The 22,887-nt window shown below is 38.7% G+C and overlaps 2 non-coding genes across 2 annotated transcripts; one reads left to right on the top strand and one right to left on the bottom strand.

Moving 5' to 3' along the window:
- Nucleotides 1–11,687: 11,687 nt before the first annotated feature.
- Nucleotides 11,688–11,759, bottom strand: Trnaw-cca (transfer RNA tryptophan (anticodon CCA)). Its single transcript has one exon. It is a non-coding gene; the product is annotated as a tRNA-Trp (tRNA).
- A 3,299-nt stretch (nucleotides 11,760–15,058) lies between these two features.
- Trnai-aau (transfer RNA isoleucine (anticodon AAU)) lies at nucleotides 15,059–15,132 on the top strand. The gene has a single exon. It is a non-coding gene; the product is annotated as a tRNA-Ile (tRNA).
- The last annotated feature ends 7,755 nt before the right edge of the window (nucleotides 15,133–22,887 follow it).

Raw genomic sequence — 22,887 nt, 5'->3', positions numbered from 1 at the left:
GTTGACAAAATTGGGACAAAAATTTTGCCATGTTCTATGTGGGAATGTGTTCAAAAATAAATTGGTACGGGATTTGGCTCGTGTCAACAGTGTCGTGCATTGATCGAGATGATTTTATTGATCGTAAAAAAATAAATCGGCGTCATCCTGCGGCCACCGTGGATTTCCGCGGTTGCGAGAACTTGAGCGATAAAATAAAGTTAATATTATTCAGTTTCACCACATACTTTATTTCGTACTTATAGGATTCAACGAAGATACGACTTAGCTAAATAATTTATTGCTCGTACAACATGAACTAGATTGCTCAATGTGACATTGCTAAGATCCAAATTCTCATGCATCTAGAGGATACAAGCAATCGAACCACAGTGACGATCCGATTATATTAGCCACAAGGTATATTTTAGGCTGACAAAAGGTGGACACTGGCAATTTTGGGACATATTTTTTTCATAAGAAGTTGTCTACCATATTTTATTTGGAACGATTTCACCTCCAGCGCAAAATTTAAAAATACAGAATTTTTAATTTTTGTATATTTGCATCAATAGGATTAGAAAAATATGCTCCACAAATATTTACTCGAATTTGGCTTAGTTTGTTAGCTAAGAGCAAAAACCACATCACTGCGATATAATTGAGCTTCAAGTTGTATCAGTTATGCCATTTGCAATCAGGAATCAGAATATATTGGCCTAAATGACACGTTCCCGGATGTAGTCGGGGGTTTGTGCCACTTGCAACGCGTATATAAATGATAAGCCGTATTTTCCTGTGAGTTGTTTAGATTCCTTGTATATAAACAGTTGCTTTTTTAATTTTCATTAAAAATTTTGATAAAAATCCGAAATAATCTTTTGAACCTGCACTAGTTTATGGATGATCCATATGAAACAACATACAAACCTAGAAGTAACAGTTTATGACCACATCAATCTCATGAATCTAGACTTTGTAATAAATCCTCTATGAACATCAAATTTGGTCGAATTCATATTTTCTTTTAGAGATGTGATAAATGAAGAAACTTCTTCCCAGACATCAGCAGCGGTGTGCAAGTAGTGAATATGCAGCTGAAGTACCCTTTTTCTTCCTACGTGATTCTGTGACTTGGTTTTACCTGTGCTCAGACCACGCAATGTATTTATGACAATCAGTATACAACGTGCCTGTGCCGCAAACAACGGAAAATTCTGCACAAGATCACCTTAGGAGGGGGAGAGGGAGTAAGCTAGAACGTTACGTAGCATGTTTTCCTTTAAAAAATTAAAAAATTTGTTGCGCAAGGAGGAGAGGGGGATAGAAATTTGTGACAATTTGTTACATGGGTCAATTTTTGGCATTTATGCGTTACGTAATTTATGGTCCCTTAACACTGCCAACAACAAGACAGAAATGCTAGAAAAAAGGGTTCACGAACGTAATTCGTCATCCAAGGAAACATATCAAACAAATCAACAATTCCAAGACAGCTATGAAGGCAGAATAGAAGCTTAGACGACGCTAAAAATGCTCCTTTCCCTCATTAAAAGATTCTTCACATTCACTGGTAAATTGCGCGCGAACAATTGGACGGATACACTTTAAATGTGTGTGTATTGACCTTCTAGATCTCACTGGCAGGCAGTATAATTATGCAAAAGAGTTTCTGCAAATGGTTCAATCATTTTATGCAAATAACTTAGTTTCGGGAAATAGTAGGTGTTAGCTCTATCCTTTTTTCCAATGACCCGTTTCAGAATGACAGAGACCTAGCGGTACATTCCGAGGCCATTTCCCATCGGCAAGCCCCGCTAAATAATAATACGTGTACCATTATTATACCAGTACTTTCGATTACTTGCCACGAATGCGTGTTCAAGTAATTGACGCGTATTTAGTATTTCAAGAAAGATAATTGGAAAACACATTAAAATTGCCCAAATTACGATTAATTAGTTTATATTATCCAGTTCAGATGGCACGAGTTACTTAGACTTCTTTTCAGAAACTGTTGATTTGTGATCGACGTGAAAAAATGTTCAAACGACTATTTTTTACAATTTTTTTATAATTTCTTTATTTCGATTATAGAGGTTTTAACCATAAGGTCATTCGCCTCTGCGGGTTAGAAAAATCTCTCATGAAAAATTTCTAACCCTATGTGCGGGGGAAAGCTTCAGCTACTTCATCTAAAACTAGACAATCCAAGCTGTTTTCGCCGAGTACCGTACGCGGGCATTCAAATCACTGCAAAATACGAGTACTGTTGGCAGCGATGTGAAGAGCCAGATCATCCCATTTATGCTTTCCAAATCTTCTTCAGAGCATTGGCAGCACGGGGAGGCAAAATTTCCAGAGCACGATATCTTCTTCAATAAATCTCACTCACTCGCGATTCTTAATTGGTTTAACTATTCTAAATTTTCCATTCCTAAAAAAATTTCTTTCGAGGGATACACCCTAAATGTTTTTTTTAATTATTGGCCGAAAATATCTAAGACACACGGGTCCATTGGGCGTCGAGTCGTGTTGAATATATTAATCAACAAAACCAAAACAATGATCTATAAAACTGAGCTTGTCCATCAATAGAGCATCAAGTTTTACTAATATATATTGTACTTTATAAGTGCTATTTTAACAAAGGTTAAAATTGAAAAAGTAATCGTAGTTCAATGCAAACAGCTGAGATAGACTAAACATACATCTATTACCCAAATTTCGATTTTCGAAAATTCATGAATAACGACAAATAGCAATCAATTTACTGTTTCTGTTTATCGAGAGCTGTACAGGACCGAAAATTGATTAAATTTTATCGGTTGCTCTATCTGTGTGTCGTTTTATTGTTAGTAAATGTGAATTCATGTTTTCAAGTCATAACAGGCACGTTGTAATCTGCTTTTCATACACTCTCAGCGTGGTCTGAGCGATCCGTGTGCCTTGAGCCTGAACCACGAAAGATGTTTTTTAGAGCGTGAAAATAGGCTGAAAACTCGTAGCGCTTAATTCGAACTGAGCTTCCTCGAAGTATGAATCGCTCAAAAAGCACCGTCAATGAATATGAAAAAGAAGAAGATCTCGGCACAAAAGTATTTTCAGCGTCACCTAATAACGCTTCCTCTAGGCATGTCGGCTTCTTCCATACTTTCGTCGCTGCTGGTGTTGCCAATGGTCTGTTCAAGTGTTTCACCGTTTTTGTTGATTGCTTTTTCGTTAGTAGTACAGTGTCGTGAAGATGTACGTCGTTTGTCAAACATTCGTTGTTGGTTAAACAGCAATTCTAGAGAAAATTTTCAATAGGACGTAAGTAACAATGAGAGATTTTCTTTGGGGTCTTTCTCTTCTGTTCATTACTCGGCCATTTCAGCATTTACTACTCTACTCTTTGCATAATATTCTAGTAAAAACCGTCAGTTTTCGATATGTGCTGGAAAATTAGTGCAGTGTTGTATTGACGTCGTAATAAACGAAAAAGAAAGTAAACAAAGAGAGGCTCTCAATGTTACTTACGTCCTATTGAAAATTTTCTCTAGAATTGTTTGCTGAACAGTAGTTAGCGATTTAGCTGAAGATGTTAAGGTCTGTGTGTTAATTTTAATTGCAATAGTTCCGTTTCTCTTACCCGATTCCGTGCATGGCGTTCCATACTGTTCAGTTTGTCTACAGATTTGACATGTAGCAATCTGATTTTCCTACGTACACAACATAGTTCGAACAAACAAATCTGGAGTAAATTGAAATTAGAAATGCGAGATTCTCTTTGTTTATTTTCTATTCTATTTTTACTCGGTCGTTTCAAGATTTACTACTCAGCTCTTTACATAATATACTAGCAAAACCGTTGCTTTTCGATAGGTATTGGAAAATCAAGGAGAAGTGTTATTGTGACGTCCTAATAATCGAAGGAGAAAGTAAACAAAGAGTCTCTCAATGTTTCTCAGTTCCTACCGAAAATTTTCTGTGGAAATCGTCATGAGTCATGGTCACAAAAGTGAAATAACGCAGGCCAATGAAGCTCGATTTTACTATCGTCCATATAGTGAACGATGCACATTCAACATAGTGTCTCAAATTGTTTTCAAGAATGAAGTAATAATGAGATTTTAATGTACCACTAAATCACCATTCCTCTTATTTCCTAAGAGCCACACCATTCTAAAATTTCTTGAAAAGTTAATGCACGATATATTTTACAATGCTTTCGTCTTAGAGTGAAGTGCCTTCAATAAATTTACGGCGCATTTAAAGCTTCAAACATTTCGAAAAGTATAAACAAAATAGATCAACATCAGTGCATCAGTTATTACATTCGAGTGTTGTGTTATTGTATAGCACCCACCCATCTTTTCACGCGGCAAGCCGCAGATTCCACCGTACCGGATCTGAGCAGTAGTTGTACATTCAAATGAAACATCCGAACCAAAGATTTGCTTGGGTGAAAACAACGGTGGTGGCGGCAGCTTCAGGAAACTTCACAAGACGTGCAAAAACAGTTTGGCACGTGCGTACGTATACGAAGGGGGATATTATGACGGTAGCACCGCCCCCTAAGTGCTCCACTAGACGCTCGTTAAAACTAGCTAGTTTTGTCAGTCAGTCAGCCCCGCGACCAGAGCGGAAGAGAGAGTGCTCATCGTTGAAACAAAATCGGAACAATGGGGGCCGCTAACGGGCCTGGGCAGGTAGGTAGGTTGATGCGGAGAGGCTCATATGCTGCTACTACTGTATGCAAAACAAACCGGGAGTCACGTCCGCAAAAATAGGCACGCGCTTCTTACCTCAACGATGGGGCTCAGTCAGAGAGGAGGGAAAGCGAAAAGAAACAAACCTAGTAAAAGATGAAGTATCATAAAACCGAGAGTAGAACGAATCGTTAACAGATGTAAGAATAATGTTCTTTTAATGTAGACACACAAGATGAAATGCTTCTTGAAATGCGGGAAAATACGCTTAAGTCTGTGTCCGTTGGAGGTAAACTTAGACATTTTCGCAGGACTACAGGGACTAATAGGATTTCTACAACCAACCGACTATCTAATAAATAAAGGTTTATTTGTGATATAAAATAAAAAAAACCATTTCGAGCGTCCCCTTGACCGATCAAACTGAATTCATTCTGTCGAGTTAAATCTAACAGACAAAATGCAACACCAGAAAAATACAAAATGCTTGTCACGTGTGACAACCTACCTTACCCCTATCCAATCTGTCCACTTTTCAATTACATACCGAAGAGTGCGGTACGACAAATGCTAGACCCCATTGGGGCTATGAATCGTAACGTCGTACAACCCAAATGGCAAGCAGTCTCATCTATCACACCTTAAATATTTATAACATTTTTTCTAACCCTTTCTCTCCCTCGTCGCTTGTTATCACGAACCCTTTCTGTCAGAAAATGTCCTTATCGGAATCAATCGATCAGATGCACCACTACAGTTGTTGCTCATCCTTTAAATAGCCTATACACCAGAGAAGCAGTTTGTGTCAATCACCGGCTCATTTCGTCCCCCTCTCTCTCATCTCATTCTAGGCTTTATTGAGCTTTGAATGCACCATTCACCCATCAACTCCGATGGCTCCAAGGGGATCAAACATCGACGACGACATGAAGCGGATTTGAAAGGACATCTAACACACGGAGAAAAACGCTGGCGAAAAAAAGAACTGGGTTCGGCGGGATGCATATGTCCGGGCACCCCGATCCCACCAGTCCTGACAGAGTTGTCGGTTCGAATTTAGCCCATCGCAGCAACGCACAATCGGGGTGCAGTTTGCTCCGTCCAACAACGACGATGATCCTTGATGACGACGATGATGGTTTGATGAGGATATCGATTCGATTAGGCAACAGCGCTCCCTTCTTTGTTCATTAGAACGGGCTTTCGTCGAACAGCAGAGAGTAGAGTAGCGAGCGAGGGTTAGATAGAGTTGTCAAAGGGACGCCCGAAAGGGTCACCGATTGGTTCTTAACCGACAGGGATGAAAGGGAGGACGTCAATTGGGCTTAAACGTGAGGTGAGAGATTTGTTCCAGCAGGGCATCCCTCGGTCACCGGTCAATTGTTTCACAAGTAACTAAGCTGACACCAAGGGCGTGCTTCGGTGAAACGAGGTGTAAAGTTTACCTTGGATTTGCGACAATTGATCATGGTGGATGAGGACGAGGATTTATAGCTGGCTGTGCTACTAGGCTGGGCTTGTTTACGGGAAAGTTCTTCCTGTCATATGTTCAGGGCTGAAGGTAACGGGAGCAGAATATACAAGACGCCATCTTTTGACGATGTAGTGTTTTTTGCCAAAGACTTGCGATCTATTATTTATGCCTAAATCATCAAATTTGGGTTAACGACGCCTCCGTAAAAAATTGTGGACGTTATAAGCTCTTCCACATGGTGTTGTGATTTGAATGTTTAATCTTCTTAAAAGTGAGAAAATTGTATTAACTTTCTTGCAAGTACATATATTAAGATTATGTCTTCGGCAAAGTTGTAGAGTAACCTATTTCCAACAACTTTGCCGAAGACACAAAGTCTTTATCTTTTATATCTTAAACATTATTGCTTGTTGTTTGTGGATGACTCCTTAAAAGCCAATTCATTACTTTTGAATTATCGTTCTGATAAGTTGGGTATCTTCCGTAAAAAGGTTTGAATTATCAAAATGGACAATTTTCTATATTACTACAATGGCTGATTTAGTATATTTTCGAAATATTTCGGCAATTTTTGAAAAAATAGTAATTCAAATAGTGATTGGTTGTTTACGTTGAAACGGCTAAATTTACGTCAAAAGCCTTTTCGGAATAGCAAGAGGTGTTATTTGCTGCTATAATTTTAGTGTTAGATTCTCTTAAAAGTTACATTTTCCAATCATTTTTATGTAGAAGAAATGATCTGACGTTTTTGAGAGTTGTTTAGATTTCTTTTGCGAATATCTTTGCTGAACACATTCAGTATCTGCTTGAAATGCTTTGAAAGTTATGACTCGTTATATTTGGATGATCCCCGCAAAAAAAAATTTTTTTTAAATATTTTTCCAATTATGATTTCAACGAGTTTCATATATTCACAAGTTATTCCAATCATCAAAATACACAATTTTTATTAGTGCATAATTTTTCCTATCTCAAGTATTTTCGAGGATAGTGGACTTTTTTTTTTTGAAAAACAAATGATATCCATTGAGTTTTATACTATAGTGTTGTTGTAACGCTTCTAATTACAATTAGAGCCGCCTGCCCGTATTTACCCGTTCAAGAGTTGTTACTTTTGAAATTTTCGCTAATTTTATCAAAAATTACCAATGACGTCTAAGTCGCAAGAGATAGATCTCTGTCGTAACGATGCGTATCTTGTTTGGAAAACCAAGTTCTTTAACATTTCTGAAGACTTCATTTTGCTTTTCATACTTTGAAAAAATTGGAACAAATATCTCACTTCAAGGGGAATTAATCGCTACAACTATATCTTCTTCGGTAAAGTTGTAGAGCATACTTTTGTCAGCAACCTCGCCAAAGACGTAGAGTCTTTATCTTTAAACCCTTCACCGTTGTTAATTGTAGCTTGTGGATGGACCCTTGAGGGGAAATGAGAATAAAGTTAATACGGTAAAAAGGCACATTAAAAAATATTGTTATAGCGACATAGAGACATAGTATATCCATTCAATTCCCATATGGTAATACCATATTCGAACAATTATGTTCTCAAATTTTCATGGCAAAATACTGAAAATTGAGCGAGTGACAGTGAACCTCCGGAGGCGAATCTTCAAAAACTTTTTTGCTATGTTTTAACTCAAAATCTACTAGACCAACCGTTTTGAAAGTTTGCACAGTTCTTCTACGCAATATTCTTCAGAGAATTACGGGAGCTTTTCACTTTTTTTCCTCGATTTTTGAATTTTTCGTAGCACTTTGAAGCCTAAAACTCGATATTTGCTAAAAAAATAGTTGCATTTTGTTGTAAAAATAATAATGATTATTTTGTAAAACACTCCCGTAGTTATCAGAGCAATGACGCGAACAACTGTGCGATATTTCAAAATGGTTGGTCTAGTAAATTTTGAGTAAAAACATAACAAAAAAAGTTTGGTTCAGGAAATTTTGAGTTAAGGGGTACACCACATTTTACGAGGTGCCACACCTGAAAATTCACTGTCATTCGACCAATTTTAAATATTTTGAGGAAATATTGCTTAAATGTTGTAGTTTTTTTCCTGAGTTGTCCTACAAGAGCTGTAGAGCTAGGGTCGCGAAAAGGTTCCCTGTAAGAATCACTCTCTAGAATTGCAGACGAGACGGGAAATATCACCCATTAAAACACTGCTCAAGGCCAATTGCAGTGGACAGTGATTCTGAATGTGATATTCATTGTACGGTACAGCTATTTGCGGGAGTAGGAACTTCACAATCGCATGTATAATCGCGAAGGGCTAGAACGTTTGTACGTTGAGGTGTTGGATCGTGTGAGCGATTGTATGTCGCGTACACAAGTGTGTATGTAACACCGTGTGTATAAATTCGATTTTATAACCGTGTGTCCATTCGCATATTCGCATGTGTTCTTGGATGATCGCGCACGAGCCGTGAATATAATACTTATTGCTCTGAGGAACTTCAAAGCCAGGAACAAATGAAGTACTCGTACAGATTCCAATTTTCGTAATAATTTCATATCCAAGTTTGTTTCAATCAACGATCAGAACTTTTTTGCTTACGGGACTGCTTTTGTTCCTTTTAGGATTTTACGTTTATCCCTGCGATCAAGTGCACTGTCAGGTACTGATGAGACGGAATCGAAACGAAATTTGATGACCTACTAAATATTATTTTCATTGTTCAGATTAAATATGAAAATGCCTACCGTCAGACAATCCTTTATGGATCGATATTATATTATTCATCTTGTAAAAATAATGTTTGGTGTGCTTAGAGGTATTAAAGAAATGACAATACCGAAACTCTTGTGAGACTAGATAAATCCAATATCCGAAAATCAACCGGCAAATCTGAACCCAATATCCCGGTAGTCCTACCATGACAGCGAAGAAAATGGCTAAGCCTCAGAGCTCACAACGAACTATTGACCAGGATTTAATGATAAAAAGTACAGACATTCTACTCCAATTTAGGGACTGAAAAAGATGAAAAGTGAATCTGAACCCAAAACAGTGAGGCACTCGTCAACCTGTCATGGTTGAAAAATACCAGCACACCAACACTAGAACATATGCTCGATTCAATCTAGGAACGATTTCCATAAATTATTGACGAGAAACATCGTAATTCATGCAGAGAAATATGATATTAATAATTCAGCACTGGGAGCCTGGAACATATTTTCATTTCGAACAATGCACACTCACCAATACTAGGGTACTTGTCGACTTTCCCTTCCAAATGTTTTTTTGCTTCTGCCCCGTCCGGATGAAGCGAAAGCTGTTGCTTCTTCGTTGGTGAATCAAACAAAAGCTGTTATCGTTGCTGAATACAGGAACGCACACAAACCAATACAGATTAAGGCAAAGAGAACAGCAGTTCCTTGAGGACTTTTCCAATCACCAAATATTTGCACTTTCGACCCTATTGTTTCAGCCGTTTGATTCTCTGATAACTGTTTGTCAAATCAGGCAAACTATTAAAAGCTGATTCGGAAAATTATAGCCACTTCCTCACGAATGACGAGGGTTGTTTGCGGGGGAGGTTGTCTCCGGGAAAATGTCGCCGCTTGTTGCTTGTGTCAAAATTTCCTTTCCTTCACTAGCACTGATACTGAGGCTGCCTATCGCACCAATACAATACAGAACAGCTCTGCAGCAGTGCGCGCACAAGCAGTTTTTCACTAACCCACACAGAAACAAATACACAGTTGGGTGACAGGATGTCAATGTTTTTCACTTTCCTTTTTTTTTCTTTGGAAAGCCCTTTACCCGCTGTTGTGGTGGAACGAGGGATTCTGCGAAAAATAGATGTCCAAGAAACACAACAAGTGGCGTTGACGAATCAACGCGGTCAACACTATATCACGTCGGTAACCTTGGCAGCTATATCACAACATTAATTATACCTAGTTTGTTATTGTTTACAACTTGCTGGCCAATATGGCGTTAACAACGGTAGCTTGCTAGAACCGAAATAAAAACTCTTCGCTGTGCTTTTAAATCCCTCTCGATTGACAGCCTAGCAGGCTTGTTCACGTACACGCTGACAATCCTATCGACAAAAAAGGAAACGTCACCAACACGACTACACGCACGCACCGAAAAGGGGGTGTATTTTCCACCCTCTCTAGCTGCTACTGCGTTCAAAGTTTGCTTTCGCACTTTTGATGGGTGATTCCCTAGCTTTTCCCGTGCAGCTATTTTTAACATCTGCCGCAGCGAACTGGTTCCGGAACACAAGCGGTTTTCACTAACGATTCAACAATACCCGTATCGTACCGAAACAAAGCTTCGCTTTCACACACAACAGCACACAAAGAGCCTACTTGGCGTTCGAGGAAAACTACAACCTGTCTGTCTACGGGCAAAAACGGAGTAAACTTCACGGTTCCCGAGCACCAAAACACTTTCGAACTGGAGTAAAAAGACGCTCAGAAGGTGGAAAACCTTGACAGGAAACTAGCCTGCTGCTAGATTTCGATACCTTGGAAACGTCGTTCTTTGACAGGAGCTATACGCGTTCGCTTTTTTTTTTTTTCTATTCGTCCTCGCTCTTTCACTCTCTGTGCATTGCTTCCTCCGCGGTTCGTTGCCTTGGGCCAAGCCGAAAGTGCGAAAAATATCTATTTTGCCTAGACCAACCTAGTGGGAAATAAACACTCACAGCCGCACACATACACCCATACGCCTACTGCGACGCGATAAGCGGACATAGAATGTTGTTGTTTCGGTCACGTTCTGGAGACTTGCTCGAAATGCTGCACGGTGGTATGTGATAGAGGACAAAAGCTTGTGATTTTGCATCTTTCTATAGTATAGTCGATTAAAATATTAGAATCCACCCAATTTGTTGCCGAAGTCTAATCTCTGTGCGCCATGTGTGTGTGGCTTTCGGTATAGGTCACATCATTTCGGGGGTTACTTATTTAACAGCATCGACGCTATCCAGGAGGAAACCAAGTAGGTCGCTATTTTTTGCCAATCAACTACATCATCAGAACCTAACAATTCATTGTTTCTGCATTGAATACGAATTTTCCGGTTGAAAAGTTTGAAACACTTTCATCACCTACTTGGTTTCCATCGTTTTTTATCCGCGCCGCGCTGACTGAAAACGAAATGCCATCCACGATTCGAGCAGCTGGTTGCTTCCAGCAATACTCCCCCTCCGGTAAATCCACCGCTGCTGGTTTGAGAAAGAGCGAGTTGAGTCTCTTGCCTGAAAACAAATGCACGGTGACGGTGGAAACTCTCTCATTTCATTATTCGTCCATGTTTTGACTACAGACGCCTCTCACTGGGACATGTTTTTCCATTATAAGCGTCTGGTGTTGGCTAGAGGAACTATCAGATTGGCCGACGAGAAACTGTTTCGGAAGTTGACAATTTCCAACGGTGGCGGTGGGAGCGCATGGTGAATCACGAATTCGCTTTCAAAAACGATGCTACTTCGAGGTTTCCTTTTGTTTGATACTTTCAAGCGTTATCAGTAGTGATGGTAAGAAGCAGTACAATTAAAAAAAAAACTTTCTCTTGTGACCCCGACGTGATTTGAACACGCAACCTTCTGATCTGGAGTCAGACGCGCTACCGTTGCGCCACGGAGTCAACTGATGGAAAGCTACTAGTGACTTCTCTACCCAGCGGCGAACAATCGAACTCGACGAATCAGAGCTTGATGTCATTTTGAATATTTAGTATTTTTGTATACATGTAATCCATCTTTTGGACGTACTCGATCGATCGTTGGATCGTTTAGAACACTACGAGCCTTTATTGACGTTAACAGACGACTTTGTCTAATTTAAACAAAAAATTAGCCTTGCAGTGGGCGGTGCACAGTGGTTCAAAACAGCGTATTGTGGTACTTAATTCATTGGAGTCAAAACTGTCCATATTATCGACTTCAAGCGACATCTTTTGGCAATATTATTTTGTTTAAAAATTGATCATAGTAGGCATCAGAAAATTTAACTTTTGAACCGAAAGAGATTGCGCTTGGCTATGTTCGACAAAGTTGTAGAGGAGTGCATTTCTATAAATTTTGCAGAAGACATATTGTCACTCACAGTAATCCAGTTATGAGATGTTCTCTATGATGAACTGCTTCATCATAGAGAACATCTCATAACTTTTTTGATTCTGATTTTTCGCATCAACAATGTTCTAAGGTATTTTTATCATCATAAAACACATAATTTTTCCGAAGAGACCAGATAGCTGTGAATGCTGTGTAAAGACTTATAGATAATTTTGATTTAATTTTGGCCTGTTTTGAGCCACTGTGCGGTGGTCGGCTTGTTCCCAACACGTACCTTATCGCCTATTTTTCATGTGATGATTTGACAGAAATACTATTTTTTAAAATGCACCACCATGGAATGTTGATTAGATAATTTTCGTTTACATTTGATTGCAGAGTGACGTCAATCGATCTGACATATTGTAGGACTGAGTGAACTATTCATATTTATTGTACAATGTTTAGTGATCATACGTGGGCTATTGAATATGCGGGAGATATACGCCTTGTTTTGTCTGAGTGGAATTATTACGTCATGTTTGGATGTATTTATTGATATTATACACTTTTTTTTTAAATATTTTGTTATATTATTCATTTATTTGACAAGGCCTAAAACGCAAGCTCTACGGAGCCGTGGGTCTTTTATATATTGGGTATTTGGCTCTTCGATAAGTATCTCAAACATTTCGATAAGAAACAATCGATTAGAATCCAAAAACATTTCAAACATACTATCCCATCTCAACCGTTACAGTTATTGAATTTTTTCTGTAATTGGCTTGTTTGTCTTCTGGTCTGAAAAGTACGCTTTTTCACTTCAATTTTTTTAGATCCGTTTACAGGAAATCGAAAAAAATCAACTGAATGATGTTCTTATTTCAATCAGTTAATAGGATTTAGCGAATTTACATCATGAACATGATGACCGTACACTTCGTAGTTGCTACTTCATGATTGAGTCTTTACAGTCATCGGTTAAGGAAAGGAATACCCGTGTGATACCATTTGTAATGGAGACCGTGTATATCTCTGCATCTTCACGTTTGCCACGGGAAGAAGTTTTTGTTAGTAAGATGGGGTAAACAGTTATACAAATCTAGATAAGCGATATGATCTATGTAACTCTCAGAAGTGTCATTTGTATATTTCTCTAGCCAGCCGGCTGCCGACAATGTATGATAGTTATCGTTTGTTGAATTATTTCGAACAGTCTCGGCTTGCTAATAAGTAACTTAAACTATGGATATTCAGCTGTCAAGAGTGTTACTGTCAAACGGCATGTGAATGGTATTATTTCTTACTACTTTATACTGCACACAGAAAAAAAAGTTGGTTAAAATAAGTTTTTCACTCTTAGCAAAAAACAACCAACGCATACTCTTAGTTTGAAAATAAACTTTTTATTTTGAAAATATTTTTTCATTAGCTTAAAAGAAAAACTTTTATTTTGATTATTATTCTCAATTTAAAAGTTCTACTTTCGACCTAATAGTAGGCGTTGGTTGTCTTTTGCTAAGAGCAGAATACTCTTATACCAATATTTATTTTTCTGTATGTGGTGAAATCAATAATGATGAAATTTAACGAAAACCGACAACTTTTAGTGTCACGAGACATTTGTAGAAATACATCCAATCCAGCACACGCGATTTACCAATGCGTGTGCAGATTCTTTTGCACGGTGGTCTTCGATGTCGCCGAACATCATTCAGTCCACCTTCTGATTATCGCTTTTAGCTATACCAAACCATACTGCTATCTTACAGATTGTTTCGATGTGTGTTTTGTGACTACGATCGTGAAAGAATGCTCCTTGTTGTCTGCTTCTTTTTTGGCGGAAATATTCGTCGCTAGAAAAGCACTGAAAGTACTCGATTGTCTTACGTGCATATCGTAATCTTAGTGCAGGGAGTACCATGTTACGTGGTCACGAAAGAAGGACTAGGACGTGACTTGCGAGAAAAAGGAATATGGCAAATTAATCCAATTATCAAATGTTTTAAACCAGTTTAAACTGGAATGAGAAAACCGTTGCAAATGTCAGAAAAAAGATAAGTGGCTGATGTCTATGACATAATCGGAATATCGTGACTACATGGCGGTCTGTTAATTCAAATTTATTCATGATCATATTCATCATATTTGAGTGAGAAATTTTCAAATTTTGCCTTATAAGAATTATGGTGAATCTGACTTTGATGTTGGCGTTGATTTTGATGGGTAATTTGCTGGATGCTGCATACTTCTGTTCTGTATGTTCAGGTTCATCTGAGGTTCATGGAGCCGACTCTGACATGTTTGGTGTAGGTCGCCAACCGGTTATAATTTTACCATGTGTTGTACATCACAGATTGACAATTAAACTACTAGATCAATCAAAGGAACTGTCATTCGTATGTACAAAGTTTAACCTTTTCACAGCAGAGTGAAGAGCGCTCGATAAACTTTGCACATAGCTAGGAAACGTGCCCAACCCATCCATATGTTGCTCGTTCGAAATCTAAGCAACGAATGGTAGAAAAAAACACGCAGAACTGCTATATACTACCTTCCATACCGCTACACTATACTATTTATAGAAACCGAATTTAATGACATCTCTTGTGTTCGATTTTGACGTATTTTCTCGACCAAATTGAATATATTCCAGCCTCTGGCGGAGTTGTTACCCTGCTTACAAGAATAATAACAAATCGTTTAGAAAAGAAAGTATGCTAAGTAACTAGCAATTCAAAGTACTTATTTTATTGCCTAATTCAATGGAGTTAATAAGATTCGTGTACTACGTCTCATTTTCCAGCTATGCACTTCTACAGTAAAGTGAAATACATGCTTGAATAAAATGCCATGTCAGTATTGTTCTGTCACCTTCAACACAAGTGGCCCCATAGCTCAGTTGGTTAGAGCGTCGTGCTAATAACGCGAAGGTCGTGAGTTCGATCCTCTCTGGAGCCAATTATTTTATTTTACAACATTTATCACATTTAGTTCAAAATGCAACGAGGGTTTAAAAATTGAAATATTTATTTTTAACCTTCCCATGCATCAAGCAACCTGAGCAAATTGACGCTCAACAGTGATGATAAGCTGTAAGCTCAAATTATTTACGCGAATGCGTTCGATATCCCTACATCGATACGGACACTGTTGAAAGAAATTATAAAGTCCGAATACGGAAGAGGGTGACTATGAGAAAGCAGTAATCTATGCTATACTGAACCTATCGGCAATGTGAAAAAAATAGGCAAAAACTCTAATTCCCACTGTACACCGACTTTGAAACCAAATTGCACATCTGTCATCGGTCCCATGGGATCCTCTTTGCGTGCCTGTAGGCGTCCACCCAACCGACCCGAGCACGGAAAGATTCGCCGAGATGTGTGCGCGGATTAAAAGCCTACTACTGGCTGGACAAGACATCATTTCTCGAAGGCAATTAGAAACTCGAACTTTCCAGTTGATGATGATAGCTGCAGTACTGTACGTCGTTTCCAAATCGATTAGGCACCCTGATTTGACTAACTCTTTACCCATCCATCCCACACAAAGGGTATTTGAAAGCAGGATCTGACCAAAACTGTTCCGTAGATTTTATTGTTCTGCGTTTTTGTAAAGAAGTATTATCTAAAAAAAAACAGATCCTTTTGGAATCCGTTGAGATACATGCAATCAACCTATTAAAAATTCTTGCGAAATTATTTTTCGAGTTCGACATTGAGATACAAGTTCTATGATAGCATTTATTTTTCTAAATCTATTAAAAAAATGATGCCGGCGATTGATTGAGATACACATGGCACACACGTTGCTGGCTGAACGAATGTTGACGAAGTGTACCGTGAGATCCCTTGCGCAGTTTATTGAAATAATTGGCAAGCAGCAATTTGGTTTTCGTACGTCCATAGTGTTTGTTGAGCATTAGTAGTGCAAATTCATCTATAATCTAATCAATTGAAATACCAAAAAAATCAAATAAAATCAATCGACTATTCAGTTTCTTAATTTCCCGATTTCGACCAACTTGCCCACCTGAATACCGACTAAGTCAAACCCAAAGAAAAGGGATTATTACGCCCAAATTGCAGCAAATTTGGTATCTTTACACTACAATTGATGTTGAATCGCCACCGATGAGGGGAAGAATGGGAACTGACTACAGACAAAAGAAGCGTAACGACCTCCGGAGATGGATGGGTAATACCGGATTTTCGAATCCAAGCCCACACATACGATTCGTTTCCAGCCTGAACTAACAGAGGAGCCAGCACATTACATTATCCGAAACGGTGAAGCGGAAATTATGATTTTGAATAATTAATTGCTACTGCCTGTGCGTTAGTCGCCGGTTTGATTCCCGAGGTGCATAACTACGGGCGCATGTAGGCGATTAGTGCTCAAACAGGCGCAAATAATGCCTGCTTCGGAAGTCGAATTTTCCTGTGTTTGTTCAAGCGATAGGAAATGGATGTAAGGATGTTACAACGCCATCATCATCATCGTTCTTGTCGTTGTCGTCGTCGTCAACGTTGAAGGCACGGGCTGGGAGTTGGTGCTGAATAATTCATAAACTACCGATCGGAGATTTTCGATGGAAGAGAAATTTCTTTGCCATGTGAGCTTAAAACCGGTAACAGCGGAAGCACGGCCGGATTTCGGTAAATTCTTAATTGGCTTGATGGTATAATTTGAGTAACCGGATAAACAATGGAAACGGATCGAGTGAGTAGTTGGGTCGGGTGGAAAAAATGTGAACTTTCAAGGAAGAAAATTCAATTAAAAGTTTCCCCTCCTGATGTCGCTGGACCCCCCTGTCGCACCAATGCAGCGATTGCTCCTTTCATTTCGCAATTGTTGCTTGCATCTTTCTATTGCACCAGTTCGCAGATCGACCAGTGCACCTCTGCACTAGAAGTAACCAGTAGTATTTAATGAAATTTCGTTTTAGTTTTAATTAAAATTCAGTTAAGCCCACCCGCAGGAACCATGTGAACGAAATAGAAAAGACGGACGATGTTTGGATGATGATGGTAGAAGTAAGATCTTTGCCGTCTGTTTTTTCTGTTTTGATCGAATTAATTAACCGCAAAACATTCTAACTTAAAACACTATAAAGGTTCGGTTCGTGAAGACAAGTCGATAACCGCACTCTGCTCCAAAGATTATTTTTAATGATATTTTGCAAATCTTTTATCATTGTACTCCCTTCGGTAATAACAGGGACCTAATAAATGGTAGTATGTATTTCTCCCGGCCATTCTAAATTAACACCATCCTAATACATACTCATTTTGAAAAAAAGAAAAAGAAAGTTTATTTTTTGCAACAGCTACGGCATCTTTGAGAGATCGTCAGTTCATGAACAAATTTCAAGGAGCCGGGAATATATAAGGACAGTTTCAGTTTGGAATTGAATAGCTGCCCAAATTTTATGTTCGAATAAATACATGATCATATAACTCCCGAGTGCGTGGTTTGATTATTTTAGTAGATCTATGTTAGATTTTTTTTTCGAGAGTTGTCCTACTAGAGCTGTAGAGCTAGGTTCTCGGAAGGGCTCCCCGTCAGAATCACATACTACAATTTGCAGATGAGACAGGCAATGTCGCCCACTAAAACACTGCATTAGGCCAATTGTAGCGGGCCGTGATTCTGAATGTGATATTCATTGTAGGGTTCAGGTATGTGCGGGCGAAGGGACTCGCGATCGCGTGTATCATCGCGAAGAGCTCGAGCATTTGTAGTTAACGTGTTCGATCGTGTGTGCGTTTGTATGTCGCGTGTGCTAACGTGTATGTAATATCGCATGTATAAATTCTATTTTATAACCGTGTGCCTTTCGCATATTCGCGTGTGTTCTTGGATAATCGCGTGCGGACCGTGAATCTAATACTTTATTTTTTGTGTACGGATCTGAGCCGTAGCTAGAAGAAAGTGAGAACTTCCATATAACTAGAGTTCCCGGTGATGTCGCCATGGAACGTGTTGTCTAGTGGATGTGCTTTATTTTTTGATTGGTCCTACTGAATGTATGGACCTAAGTTATTAGGACAGAGAGTGATGGTTTCCGGACGTGACCGATTCATGAGCGCGCGAAAACGAACGTTTGTAGGTTAGTGTTTGAGGCAGCGTTTGAAACTTCGTGAGTGCCAAAACGTTCTCCTTATTACCGGAGTGTTATTAAGTTTACGTGATCGCGAACGTAGGTGTGCGTTGTTAATCGCGAAGGGCTTAAGCGTTCATACGTTAACGTGTTTGTCACGTGTGCTCGCGTTCATGTGACTTCGCGTGTACAAGACTGGATTTTGTAACCGTGTGGCATTTCCTATATAGGCGTGCGTTCTTGGATGGTCACGCGGACCTTCATTCTGATAGTTAGTTTTTGGTGTACAATTCACATTCTGACAGGGAGTAAGTTACCCCATATCACTAGAGTCCTCGGTCATGTCGCCATGTAACGTGGTGTCCAGTGGATGTGAGAGCTTTCTTTTTTTTTAATTGATCCAATTGAAGGCATAGACCTAGTCTGCTGATATCAAGGTTAGAAACATCCGGAAGTGACCGATTCATGATCGTGCGAGTGCGGGAGTTTTTAGGTTTACGCTTGAGACCGCGTTTGAAAATTTATAGGAGCTGAGACATTCACTTTATCACCGGGATGTTATCATGTTTACGAGATCGCGGGTGTAGGTGCCGGGGATGGTCGCGAAGGGCTCAAGCATTTGTATATTAACGTGTTTGTCACGTGTAAGTGACTTCGCGTGTATAATTTTGATTTTATAATAATGTAGTGTGTATTCTTGTTTGATCGCGCGCGGACCGTGAGTCTGATGCTTAATTTTTAGTGTATGGTACAGATGGTAGTCCGTTTCCATATGGGGAAACTTGAGTTCCAGGTCATGTCACCATGAAACATGTTTAGTGAATATGAGCGTCACTTTTTTGATTGGTTCAACTGAAGGCATTAGTCCAGACTGGTAAAACTTTCAGACGTGACCGTTTCATAATCGCGCGAGTGGTGGGTTAATGTTTGAGACCGCGCTTGGAAGTTTAAAGATGCCACGTTTACTTAACTACCGGGGTGTTTTCATGTAGGCGAAATCGCGGGCGTAACTATATGTGGATTATTGCAATTGCATGGTCGCGTTTGTGTTACCGCGAAGGCCACGAGCGTTTGTACCTATATGAGTATAGATAGCGTATAGTAGATATACTAATAAAAGGAATCATAACATGCCGTATAAAGAAAAAAAGATGCAAAGAGCTTGACTAGAAGGGTATAAATTGAACAATACAATTTTGGTATACATAAATAATGGAAAAGCAAACTAAGAACAAAAGAAACAAACTAATGAAGTAGAATAGAAAAACACATGTAACATGCAATCAAACCCGTCTAAATGCAGCAAATGTTGTATCTTTATCATTAACGACAATTCCATGCTGTTAGACTTTCATCATGCTATACTGGCCGGGAATGTATGACTCACGTGCGTCGGTAAATTTATTTTACCCTAATTTATCCAACCCGACTTTCCCGAATGAATAGAACCAGAAGTATTAGCCACTATTCTATCATATACGTCAGTTCTGCATCCATTTCCTGACCCAACTGTTACAAATACTCAGACGAATACATACAGAGATAGACATACGCGACTAGCACATAACAGTTGTACACTAGTACGAAAAACTACGATTATCACTAAGCTACAACTAATAGGTTTCTACTTATTCTACTTTATTAAATAATTTAATTATTAAATTAATTTAATTAGTGTATGCACGATGACGAAGTCGACCGATAAATGGACACACAATGACTCCCTCCGTGAGCCCCGTCATTGGCAAAGTATTCGAAGCTGTGGAATTGACTAGAAAAGTTTGGTCACATTTTCAACAATAAAATGTGGAAAAATGCTAGAAAAGAATGTAGAATAGAGCTACTTTGAATTTTTAACCATCGCAAAATACCGAAATGTCATGGAACAAGAAAGTTAAACAAAAACATTTAACCTAATCCCGACCCGGATGGTCGAGTGTTATATACCATTCGACAAAACATTTGAAAATAAGAACTACATATTGTTCAGAAACGAAGAAAAGAAAACACATATTACCTTATTTTGTATTTGAATTATTCTTCGATTCTATGCATGAAGTTTTTGAGAACGTCTGAAATATTTGAGGTTTGGAGTCGATTGAAAAGCCTGTCTATATAGAAGATCCATGATTCCAAAGCAAAAAATAAACAACCTATCAAAAAATCATATTGGAATTGCGGTAATCTTCGCAGAAAATTGCGCTAATGAACCTGTCAAAGGTTTGAATTTTCGGATCTGATCGCAACACAAAGCTCCACATAACGAGGCTTCCATTCGCCGAATCCCATTTAGTGAGAAGAGTGAAATGCAATACATATTCCACGTAACGCGAAATTAATTACATCTGTTTTCAGAGTGAAATGGAAAGAAAGAACAAATGAAACACAATTTTATTCGTAGTAAATTGACATAATCAGTCCGGTGCTTGTCGTAATGCAAAAGGGGGAAGGTGTAACGGCGTTTTTTTTTTATTTTATCGTATCAGTGGGAGAGTGTAGTGTTTACTTAAAACTGAACTTCAACCATTTAGAAAAATTAAAATTTCGAAAATAATTGCATATCAGCGCTGAAACGCATTTAATTGTTAGAGAATTAAATATTCAACAGATCAACTTTGTCAAGTTTTTGAGAATGTCTGAAATATCTGAGGTTTGGAATCGATTGAAAAGCCTATCTATATATATAAGATCCATGATTTCAATGTAAAAAATAAATAAACCTATCAAAAAAATCATACTAATTGAAATTGCGGTAATCTTCGCAGAAAATTGCGCCAATGATCCTGTCAAAAGTCTGAATTTTCGGATCTGATCGCAACACAAAGCAATACATAACGAAGCTTCCATTTGCTGAATCCCGTTTAGTGAGAAGAGTGAAATGCAATATCCCAATAAATATCCCACGTAACGCGAAATTAATTATATCTGTTTCCGAGTCAAATGAAAAGAAAGAACAAATGAAACAAGATTTTATTCGTAGTAAATGGATATAATTAGTCCGGTGCTCGACATGGTTAAAAATTCAGAAGGGACAGAAGGGGAAAAGTGTAACGGTACTTTTTTTTTTATTTTATCATAACAAGGGCAGCATGCAGTGATCACTTAGTACTAAATTTCAATCGCAAAGAAAAAATTAAAATTTCGAAAATAATTGCATATCAGCGCTGAAACGCATTTAATTATTAGAGAATTAAATATTCAAAAGATCAACTTTGTCATGTTTTAATTACAACGTCGCTCTACAAACCAAACCAAACACATCCATTTGATCCCATCATCATCCTAAACGATCATACCAGCACAGATGGAAGAGCTCAGCATATCATCAATGTTTACCAACTCATAATTATTGTTACTGTATGAAAGTATACAAATTTGTTTGATGAAACTGAAAAATGTATATCCCATACAATAACGACAAGACAAGGGGGCGGAGAGTTTGAACACGAGAGGAAACAAGGAACAGGAGAGAAGGACGAGAAAAAATGCCCGGTAATTATTTTTAATCAGCTTATCATTGGCACACGGGCAACCGACAAGCAAGCTGACTGACTGACCATATCCGAACGGGTGATGATGGGCCAATGTGCGGGGGTGCAACGGGTCGAAACAGCGAGTCGGAGGTGGAAATGTTAAGCATTTAATTATTCAAATGACAAAGTTATTATTACCGGCACCGTTAAATAACAGGGAATTTTTCGAAAAGCTTCACCGCGCTTTCGCTTCGATTGTTGTAACACAAACGAATAAAATATGCGAGAAGTACTTGCAACGAGTGGCGAGTATGTTTACTGTTTTTTAACCTTTCACAATTAATTCCAGGATCCAGTGACATCACCCAGTCCCCGATCCGCGCCTTTTTCGAGTGGGAATTTAAGTTTCACTTGAAAAATTATTAAGCGACACAGTGCGTTCATTCTGTTTGTCGCCATCAAAGAGAATCGTAAAATTTATTTACCATGTAACTTAAACTTAATTAACTTGCCAGCACGATAACTTAAAAATTAATTATGGAACGTAGGAATAAATTTTCCCCAGCATTTCCCACAGATTTTTCCAAACAATTCCGACACCATAATTAGATTTAAATTTTGAATTGACTTCAATGACCAAATGACCCAAACCAAATTGAAAGCCACCGTCGGATCCCATCGACACCGCAACTCTATCTCCGGTTCTAGCTCTTAAAATCTCTAACCATTCGGAACCAATTTAGCAGAAGCAGAAATTATTGGCACTAAATGGGGGTGCAACTCATTAAAATTTAACGGCTTAGTACCGACCGATCCGACGGTTCCGTGTGGGAGAAACTGCCCTTTCTCTATCGGTCTAAACCGAGCAATAATAGTTGAAATTTCATTGCATTCCAGCTTCCAGGTGCGCCAATCCTCGCACAAAACTGTCATGATTTAATTCATTAAAAATAATTGAACAATGCTAACTGGGGCACTTCCACATACGATTGCACTTTCTATCTCTCTCTGTCTCTTCAACTATGGCAAGCGATTATTCTGCTTTGGTGAACTACAACAAACTACACAGAAGCAACAGTCCCGGATGGATGATAGGTTAGGGTATGCATCCGATTTCATTCCGGCAGGCAATCCGAG

This window comes from Topomyia yanbarensis, chromosome 1 (assembly GCF_030247195.1).
Source record: "Topomyia yanbarensis strain Yona2022 chromosome 1, ASM3024719v1, whole genome shotgun sequence".
Classification (NCBI taxonomy): Eukaryota; Metazoa; Arthropoda; class Insecta; order Diptera; family Culicidae; genus Topomyia; species Topomyia yanbarensis.
Note: the sequence above shows the minus strand (reverse complement) of the source record. Positions and strands in the feature narration are given on the sequence as shown.